The sequence below is a fragment of the Alligator sinensis genome, unplaced genomic scaffold, assembly GCF_000455745.1.
Source record: "Alligator sinensis unplaced genomic scaffold, ASM45574v1 scaffold1113_1, whole genome shotgun sequence".
NCBI lineage: Eukaryota > Metazoa > Chordata > Crocodylia > Alligatoridae > Alligator > Alligator sinensis.
The window spans coordinates 385,548-396,589 of NW_005843040.1; the positions used below are offsets into that span (position 1 = coordinate 385,548).

The 11,042-nt window shown below is 38.0% G+C and overlaps 1 long non-coding RNA gene across 1 annotated transcript in view; it reads right to left on the reverse strand.

The window, feature by feature from the left end:
* LOC112548240 overlaps nt 1-10,506 on the reverse strand; it is a 33,537-nt gene extending 23,031 nt beyond the window's left edge. The window contains exons 1-2 of the long non-coding RNA XR_003092066.1: nt 10,356-10,506; nt 10,080-10,246 (exon numbers count right to left, since the gene is read on the reverse strand). This is a non-coding gene — a long non-coding RNA (uncharacterized LOC112548240). The remainder of the gene's footprint in view (nt 1-10,079; nt 10,247-10,355) is intronic.
* Nucleotides 10,507-11,042: the final 536 nt, after the last annotated feature.

The window sequence follows — 11,042 nt, forward strand, 5'->3', positions numbered from 1 at the left end:
AAATGGTTTTCCTCTCCAACCAGAAGGCAAAGAATGGATTCCTTAGTTTAAGCTGATATACAGATAGATAGATATTATGGCAATTATGGTTTTGGGACTGAAACTTTTCTTTTACACCTAAGTTGCAACATTTTTTTTGTGTGAAATAGCTATAATGTATGGTTTCGGCTACACTAGATCTTCTTTTGAAAGGGAATGTAAGTAGTGCCTATAATGGCTGGCTCCTTTGAGGAAACAAACAAACAAACAAAAAATCTATAGAAGGATGTTATTGTTCATCATAAAGAGATTTCCTTTGTGGGAAAAGAAATATAAAACAAGTGTCATTCTGGTTCTTACTGGATAGTATAACTCTCAACGTAGTTTTACCGTTATTAATATTCTCAACACGGTAAAAAGAAATTTAATCTTTTACATTAAAAGGCAGGACAAGGGAGAAGCCATGCAGTTTATCAAATAATAATTTAAGAACACAAGGAAAACATCCTCCCAGCTTTTGGGGATCAGTGTACACAATTCTTATTGATCAAAATTGGTTCTACACACACAAGCCATTTGAGAGAAGGAAGAGAACTCTCTCTATATAAAGCTGGACAACTTCTTGCTTGGGTGACAGTTAACAGCACAAAGATCAGATTATTCTCCAACTAGCAGTTTCTAAACTGTAAAAGACTAGTAATGTGACAGCCTAACTGGTACAGCTATACATTATTACAGTTGCACTTTTCAATTATAGGAGGAGGAGGAAAAAATGAACCGAGACTATAAACATTTCCAAGTCACCTATAACCTCAGAATCCAAGTGTTGATAACTGGCACAGCATATGGACACCATCATCCAGCATATTCTACAAAAAAGTACTCATTGAGCTTGGTAGTTTGAGGTCAGAAGGTTGGATATGACTGGCCACTTTTGAACCTTTTTGGAAGTCCCTTAGAAACACAAATGTGGTGCCTAACACTATGAAATCAAACAGGAGCTGAATGTCCCACTCCCTTAAAAAAGTCCTTATGTCCAGCAAGAGATTTGCCCCTGAACCCTGCCCCTCACCCTCTTCCAAGTTACAAAGTAGATCAATAGCAGAATGGAAACAGACCAGAATCGGATTTATATTTCCTTGCTCTAGCCACAGACCCTTGAAGTGTTAGAGACTGCACACAGGCAGGAAAGACCTACCAGTAGGATGACCATAAAGTCCTGGTTTAGCTGGGGCAGTCCCAGATTTTGGAGGCCAGTCCTAGCTGGCTGGTGAAAGTTAAAATGAGCATCCCAGAAATGCAGAGGCACAAGGCACAGATCAGCAGAAAGATGGCATAGCATGGCATACCAGGCAGGTACCACTGCTGCCTGCCTGCCCAGTGTACCACACTGTCCCGCTCTCATCCCCACCTCTGCCTGCAGCAACACTGCTGACCTGGGGGGTGGGGAGAAGAGAGAGGGGAAGGGAGTGTCCTGGATTTCTCTTTCTCCCATATGGTCACCCTACCTAGCAGGCAGCTAACCTAAGGCTACTGTTATTTTTGATCATCTTAAAGGGAGCTGACAGATGCAGCTCTCTGCTGTAACCCATGGCACTTTGTAGGAAGCGCCATGAGTTACAGTGATCCCCCAGACCCAACAGACACTTGCTGTTGGGTCCCAGGAGCTGGGGAGAAATCACGCTGCAGTTTGGAATGGCTGCGAGTCTGCAGCTGCTCTCCCTAACCCCCCTCCCCCCTCCCCCAACCATGGTGCTGTCCTCAGAATGGGAGGGAAGAGAAGGGAACAAATGGAGCTCAGTTTGGGGGTTGCCCAGCCAGTGCTGGATGGTGGAGCAGGTGGATTGGAACCCCACACCTCACTGTGGGGAGGGGTAATGTTAGGTTAATGAAGGTGCTCCACTTTGGAGTCCATTCATCTGAACCCTCATAACGAGGGTTCAGATTGTCATGAGATCAGGCCCTTTTAAAGTGCTCTGCAGCCATGTTCATCTGTAAGGGAACAGCTGTAAAGCACTTCAAGGGGCAAACTGCATGACAAAATGTCTATTGTGTCAGCACCCAAAGTAATTAACAGAAAACCTACCTAGCCAGAGACATGTCAAAAGTAGGCGTCCTAAAAATGAGATCCAGGGGCAATATTCCAGTAAGAAAGTCTACAACTTCTAGAACATTCATCACCTTTTTGCTTATATTTCTACTGGGTACTTTTCCTGGACCCTTCTTACAGGTTGTATAAACCATTTAATAGGATTTATAATGGAAGTCCTATTACCTACAGCTGTTGGAAGGAGGGAGGAACTTTGAAATCATCTCCCCATGCCATGGCCTTATATATGGAGACAGTATGGTACTCTGCACTCCTCTAGTTAAATCTGTTCTGGGAGGAGCACCATTCCCACATCAATAATTCCAGACCCTCAGTGCAGCAACTTGGAGGAATACACTGCTTCACTTGTGCTGCCATCTCCACAGTTCTGAATAGTTAGAATACCTGATTAGTGTCTTATTAATTCCAGTTGGTGTTTGCCCACTGGTAAATACCTCAGAGTTGGAAGGTTGTTGCACTACTGCAAAGACTAGGGGAAAAGGTTTTTATTTCTTTTCGTTTTTTTAAGCGTGAACTTAAAATCTACAATGATTACTGACTTAGGCCCTTTGCTTCATAGTCATCAAAAATAGTCCAAGTTTGCATTATCATGCATTATTGCTGAGGCTAAATCCTCATTTTGTCCTTTAAATTGGTAGCTGAAATGTAAGTTTGACTGCATAACAGTATTAACTAAATACAGCTAGTCTCCAGTAGAATATACTGGCTTCTCAAAAGTTCACATCTTAATGGACAGAAAAGCAAAATAGGACTGTTTCATTTATGTAGCTATTTAATGACTTTAGACACCATTTTAAAATAAATGTAAATATAAAACACTCAGTGTATGTTCTTTTAAGTAAATGGAAGCCTGGAAATATTACCTTTATCCTCACTATTAATATGTATTAAATCCATAACCACAAAAATCCTACTGTATATGACAGGCAGCACTTTAACTTTACTTAAGGGCAATAGGTTTCAAGGATTTAATATATCTGATGAAGTCTCTCTGCTTGTGCAGATCCTGGGCTGACTACTTTACAGTTAACTAAACCTAATGGATTGGGTTTAAAGCCTGGTTTCCTTTTCTCTCAGCTTGCTGGAATACAGGCTCACCTGTACCTCTAAATGAAATAAACACACGTGACCCATATCATCTGGATTGGCCAAAATCGCCACTCTCTTCTCAGATGCTGCTAGGTATCATTTAAGTAGACTGGAGTGCCCAGACATCTCTTTTCCTCATCTTCTTTCATGCCTCAAAGCCCCCTTCTTTATCCCTATCCTCCCTTTCCCCCAATCTTTGCTGACTAGCTGCCAGGATTGTTTCCATCTTGTTATGGTCACAAGAACAGGAGGAGCCATTCCAAAGGTAAAACTCCCACCTTGGCATACACCAGGGATGCACAACCCTATTTACTGTACTGTAATGCTGAACAGCCTTATTGTCAGATTCAGCCTGTATTTGTCAGGAATATACTCTCCATTCACCCCCTTTCTCAAACACTATTTACTGTGCTATACGAGTATTAAACTGGTCTTTAAACATTAGTGGTATGATAAACAGAGGTCCTTAATTCTGTTTGCTTTTACCTTAAAACCTTTGCCAAATGTAGCCATAACTCAACTATTTGCAAGGGGAAAATGAAGCACACTTTGTTAACAAAGATCATTTAACATTTATTGCTAGATTAAGCACTGCCGCGGCAGGGGCGGCAAAAATAAGTTTAATACAAATACTGATTATTCGTAAATCATCCAAACTTGTGACATTTTCCTTAACGTGTGGAAAAAAGCTCCTTGCAAAATTTAGATCAGATGTTGCTTTAAAAATGAGCATTCATTTACAAACACATGATTTCACCAGGATCAAGACCATTAGAAAACTTTGTACAGCATTAAGCACCTATTTGTAGTAGATATTCCTGATAGAGAAGAAAAATTAGAACTTCTGGCATGCACTGATTATTAAACTAATAAAAATGCATAACCTATGGTTATTTGTCATACGTTTTCAATAATGGACACTTCAGTGTACAAAAAATGACCAAGAGATCTACAGAAAGCCATCACAATGCACATTAAGCAGAGCATTATTGTAAAGATGTAGTTTAGAATTACCATTGAGAGGCCAACATTATCTTTACATAATATGAAGTTGAGCTTAAGTCAATAGTTTGATAATGAAAAATTTAAATGCAGGTTCAAATGAAGAGCTGCATCATTTACTATAACTTTATAGCTCTGTAATGAAACCTGCTTTTCACACCTTCCAAGAACAAATCATTCTCTCTTCCAAGGAATGTTTTGAACACCAATAAAATTGAAATCCCAACACTGATCCATTTACAAATTTCATTAAGTTGAGTTATGTATGGATTGCTATCAGGGCAGGGCATTTCCACGGTGCAAATGGCACTTGTGGAAGTGTTCAGCTTCTGAATGTGGGTAGTGAAACCCTTTCCCTAATAACAGTAGTAATTGCAACAAAATGATTCTATTATATCAGAACAACTTAACATCTGAAATATCTGACTGGTTTTCTTCAAGTGGAGATTACAACAACTGACTGAAACAGTACCGGACATCTACATATACACACCTTGGAACCAGCCTGGGATATAAAAGGGCTTCAAGAGGGTGCACAAATATTTCTAGGGTAGACATTGAAAAAAAAAGGAATTGCAGATGTTCTGTGAAACCCAGAAATATCTGATCTGTTAAGACTTTGATCATCCTAGTAAGTTATTAGATACAAAACCCTGCAGATACTATCAAGTTGCTTCATCAATTTCCCCAAATGGACAATTTTGTCTATTGATTCTATCTTTATCCTAGGCCAGGGATGTCAAATGAGACCTGTGGGCTGGATCTGGCCCGCAGATCAATTTAGTCCAGCCTGCTGGGCTGCCATACAGTTGTGGCCTGCTGCAGAATTTGGGGTGCCTGGGCCCCACTGGATAAGAAGACCCTTAGTAGCAAGACCCCAACACTGGCAACCCCATGGATCTACCCCAGAAGGAACCCCATGGGGGCTCTGAGGCACGTTTGGCACCAGTATCAGAGAGAGCGAGAGAGACCCTCCTCATTGGGCTATTGTTTTTAAACTGTTCCAAGATGTATCATCTCCTCTCCTCAACATTTTTCTTCTAAACTCTACAGTATTAAATATGTATTTTACTCTCTCCAAACGACTGTCATGTCAGATTCTCACTACCACTGTTCTCCTGGGGACCATACTTGTATCTTGTTTCCAAGTGATCATAATTAATTTAGAACCTGCTTGAACAATTATTGCAAATTAAAAAAATTGAGTTAGTTTTCACTTGTTTATACTGTTCCCCCACATTTGCCACCAAATAGTTCTACATATGGGTAGGACCTTCAAGAGCTGTTCACTCACCATATACTTATATATATATATATATATATATATATAATGTGTATATATATATTATATATGTATATGTGTATATGTATGCGTGTATGTATATATACGTGTGTGTGTATATTTATATTTGTGTGTGTGTGTGTGTGTGTGTGTGTGTGTGTGTGTGGCTTGGTGGGGAGGGAAGGAATTTAAACAAAACGATGAAAAATATACAGCCACATTCAGAAGATATTGAAGAAAAGTCATTTTTTGTGATGATGTTTTTGAATTTTGAAAAAAAAAAGAGAGAGAGTTGTTTTTCAAGGAAAAATACTTGGAAAAACGTGGATGATATCTAGTACTCAGCAACCATGGAAAGGCTCCCAGTAAATGAATCTGGAGAAAGAGAGAGAATTCAGGGCCTATCTATCTGTGCTTTTACATATGAGCCAAGTGAAAGCTATTGCCCTATAGCTGGGTTTTGTTTTATTACAGGGACTGTTTGAAGTCCAAAATCAGACTGAAGGTTTGGGCAACATAGGAGGGAACTCAAATAGTAGGAACCAAGAAAACCTTGGACAACCACTTGTGAATGGAAACCCTCATATCTCCTGGTTATTACAGAGATAAATCGGCAGAATCGGTGCCCTTTACTCCGTTCATATGATGCCCTCCATTCTCAAAGCAACTCCCTAGAAAACTTTTCCCAGCACAGCGCTGACCTACACACTCACATACAGCAGGGTCAGGGAGAGGAATGACCAACATACCCTGTGCTCAAGCTCTTCTGAAGGAAGCTGGACAGCATGGCTCTTATATATATATATATATATATATATTTTACTGTGTCCTCTTCAAATTTTGCTGTTTTACTGTTCATCTTTTCTCTTAGGTACTGTATAGTTATTGGCTAGCACACCACATCCTACCACACATTTGGGGCATCTCATTCAAAATTCCCCTCAATGCATTTATTCCTAAACTTTCTTCTCTTCTTCAACTCTGTCTGTAATCTCTGACCTGTGAGCTCTTCGTTCTTACAAACGTGTCCTCTTCAAATTTTGCTGTTTTACTGTTCATCTTTTCTCTTAGGTACTGTATAGTTATTGGCTAGCACACCACATCCTACCACACATTTGGGGCATCTCATTCAAAATTCCCCTCAATGCATTTATTCCTAAACTTTCTTCTCTTCTTCAACTCTGTCTGTAATCTCTGACCTGTGAGCTCTTCGTTCTTACAAACAGTCTCTTTTAAGGCACTATTTGATATTTGCTGCTATTTCTAACAATGAATCACTCAAATACATAATCTCTGGCCAACTATGGGAGCCAAGAGAGAGAGAGAGCGTGTGTGCACAAGCAAGCATGAGAGAGAGAAACTCACTGAAACATTTGATCCTAGATATATCAGCATAAAAAAAAAAAAAAAAGCGTTTGCTTTTATAATGTGAGCTGCATCTACAGTTTTGAGCAATGACTGAGAATCATTCAAAGATACATTCCCCCAATAACTCTAGCAAGTATTTGTCAATGCTGAGTGTTTGTAATAAACTGCGTGCAAAACTGGCACGTGCCATAGTTTACTGACCAACAACTATTTTTATACCCCAAGTTTGAAGGGATTTCTTTCTCTCATAGCCCAAAGCAAGAGAGACCAGTTAACTTTTGAGCTCTTGCTGTGGTATGTAACTTGTCAAAACAACTCAACACCAAACACATAGGCACAATAGCCCTCCAGGAGAACCTCTCCAATTATTCTGCACTGGATTTCTGGCAACTACAGGTGTATAAGCTACAGTAGTAAGGTTATAGTTGGATGAATAAAATATTTCTGTATTTATGCAAAATTATTTCCGAAGTTTTCACACTTGAGACAGAGACATACATAAAAAGGAAATTCCTCTTGGGGCTAAGCAATCAGGAACAAAAGATTCTTTGGCAAAAAAGTGAAAAAAATAAAATAAAAAGGACCAGGCCTCCCTATAACGCTTCCTCTGAATTTTGATGATCTATAGATACATAGTAACTCCTAAATGTCCTTCCCGGGGGTAAAAAAATAGGGCGGGGGAAGGGGAATAATGGAATAATGCTATAAGGAGTAGTGATGCATGTTGCTACCAAATATATCCCTACTATCACATTTTAAAGATTTTTTTCCAGATATTGAAGTGACTTACATAGTTTAACAAGTTCACGATGTTACTGATTAATATAGACAAACTTGTGGAGACTTCCAACTACTAGTATAATGTTCTCTTTCCCCCTACACCACCAAAAAACTGAACTAGTAGGGAAGGCAAATTGTGTCAGGGGGGTAAGGACCAAATTTTGCATTTATTCAGACACAATAAGACCAAAGACAATGGAACTGCATAGGATGGAAGGAGACCAAAATACACTCTGATTGGCATTCCCAGATAACACTATTCAGAAGTGACACACATCTCCAAGCATTGTTTTCCTATCCAGAGTCCAGTGATATTAAACTTGGGAGAGCCACATAATTCAGTGATATTGCCAAATCTAGGACACTGGAAAATGCTGAAATAGTTTGATTACTTGGATTCTACTGAACATTTTTATGTTGGTATGCTTTTCATGAACGCATACCTAGAAACTACTAAAAGGATTTTTTCCTAATTAATATAGGCAAATTAGCATTTTAATACAGGAAACCCATAATTTATTTATATAGGAATTTTTGTCCAATCCTCACCCTATGTTCCTGCAGTACCCAAGCAATTTCCATTGTTAACCTGTGTGTGCATTTACTGAGAAATATAGCAAAGTTTAGTTTGATGAGTATTTTCTTCACTTTAGAGCCTTTCTTTCTACTAGAATTTTGAAAAACCTGTGTAATAGTTCCATTAAGTTACTTTAACAAAAAATTGCAATAAATTCTACACATACCTGCAGAAATTATAAAGTGATCATGGGTGAGATCACATGCTTCAAATTTAAGATTTTATATAAATACGTTGGGAGCAGTCAACAGAATGATACAAATCAAAGCATAAGAGTAACATAGATGATCTAAACAGAATTCCACCAGGACATGTTTATTTAGTTCCTGATATTTCAGCCCGAGCGTGAATCACTCAGTCAGTCTTCACCTCACACAAGTATTTCAAAACAGGTGAGTGAAAGCAAAGGGGTGAGCAATAGTGGTGGGGGCACTGGTTAGGTCATTATGTTAAAGATAGACAAGCCCATTAATGGTATTTTTTCAGGCTTCAAATATTTAAATTCACAAGTTATCTAGAAAAATCCTAGAGAGATGTGAACCTTCTGTATTTCCTGCACAACTAAGGAATATTAATTAGCAAATGTGTGTGTGAAATGTTCTTAGCTACAGATGTTTCATGTTTCCCCTCCCCCACCAAGAGACTATAAAAATCTCTAAACACAGTTTGCTTAAGGCTAAAAGGTAGCATTTTCACAGGTGGCGTCTGGCCACACCTTAGGTAAGAAAAAGAGTCCGATTGCAAAGATTGGATCATGTTCTTGCTGTAATGCTGGGGGTTGCCTTTAAAAGATGTGCTTATCGGAAAGTCTATTTTTTATTGCTCTTATTAGGCATTTCCTGCTCATTTGTGCAATAAATTTAGCTACACAGCAACCTTGAATTCTATTTTTATGAAAAGCATTGTTCAAAGAGCTTCCGAAAATTGTATTAGGGAAGAGAGAAAGGCCTCTGAACAACTAAGATGTGCATTATAAAATTACCAAATATTTTTTTTAAAGACAAATGAAGAAGGTATGAAACACATGAAGTAGAATCAAAAACCTAAATTTGCTTTTTATTTTGGTACTCATTTGGAGAAAAATAAAATAGTAGTTTATGGTGACAGCTACAAAACAACAACAAAGCAATTTTACATGTTTATCATTAGAATGATCTTAACAACACAGTAGAAATAGAAATAAAAAATAAATAATAGTGTTGCGTGCAAAACAGATATGAAGAGGCATCACACAATTTGCTTGCTGACCAATGCACTATTACATGCACAGCTGTTTTTCTGTCTAACTGGATATTTTCCAGATAATGCTTCCAGTTCACATAACAAATGTAAAGGTGTTTTGAATTGGAACAATGACTATTATAAAAAAAAAAAAGTTGGTTTTCCTTGTACTTAATCACACTGAACAATCCACTCAAACTTTTAGTTTTGTTCTTAAAACCAAAAAACTTTCTATTCAAATATAGTTTAATATAATTTTTAAGCTAATTACAAAGTGGTCTTCCCTTTTTAGCCAGGAGCCATCAAGTATTATACAGATTATGTTAAAACAATTTGTATTTAGACACTTTGTTAAAGATCAAAGATTTTGTTGTTGAAAAGGATAGTATAAAAGGCAGAAATCACAAGCCTATCCATTAAACTCTCTTCTACTTAAATACAATGTTTGAAAAGGTTTATTACTTTTCCTTCTAGAAAAGAAAAAAAGAGTTAAGTATTCCCTTCTACTCCTACAAAACTGTTTTCAAATTTATGTTTAACCATACCAAATAACCAAGTTTGTATGTTCTCCCATTTAACTTAGTTACACTATTAGAAATCTGCAAACAATTTTATAATTCTAACACAGACCAGATGATATCCATTAGTAAGCAAAGCCATTTTTCACTTACCCATTCTGAGTAAAGCAGTATTTCCTGGTGACAGGCTGCCGCAGCTCCTGTTAATGTACAATCCTTCATCACAGCTAGACTAATCTAATATTAAAAGTGCCTTTGCAGACTGTATGAATGATTTTTTTTTTCAGTCACTCTCCAAACTAAGGAATTATCAGCACTTCCTGTGACAAAACAAAGAAGAAGTAAAAAGGAAAATAAGTCCACACAAGTTCCTGGCAAAGAGTTTTAACTGCATTCCTCTTAATCAGTAAACAATCTAGTGACAGTTACCAGTTCATGGGAGACTCTCATTAATCCAAGGTGGCTGCTGTTGGCTTCATTATCTATCACCGGTTTAGCCAAACCCACAGCACTGATAACTGTGTTATCACATGTTGCTGAATCACTCTAATCTCAGAGTTACAACCTAAGTGTAACTCAGCAGTGGCACAGAATAAAGGTTCAGCTATCTCTAGTGGAGGGAGCTCTTATAGAGAACCGCCAATTAGCTGCTGACCAATCGCTGCTGCACCTAGCTGGCTTAGTCACATGACAGGACAGTTCCAATTACCACAGAGAAATTTCTGAATTACTGAGGTTACACAAAGGACACTCATTGAGGGGGAAAAAAAAAAGAAAGTAAGCAGTAAGCTCAACTTGAAAACGCCCAGGCTGAGACTGCTAGTGCTTTAAAGCAGGAAACTCCCTCGCCTCACACAGACACAGATACATTCAGAACTAGCCAATATCTAAATAAGAGGAATGTCTGGCACACATTAAATTAATCCTCATACTAAGATTTGGTTTATAGATCCACTATAGACATCAACTCATTCCCTTTCCCCCACACCAGCAAAATGTCTTTTCTCTTTAAATACAGCAAAAAACAAAAATCTTTCCAGTCTATTACTACAAAACTTATAATTAATTGATAAATAAAATACTCTGTTAAAACAGACAAGTTAAAAGTTGATTTTC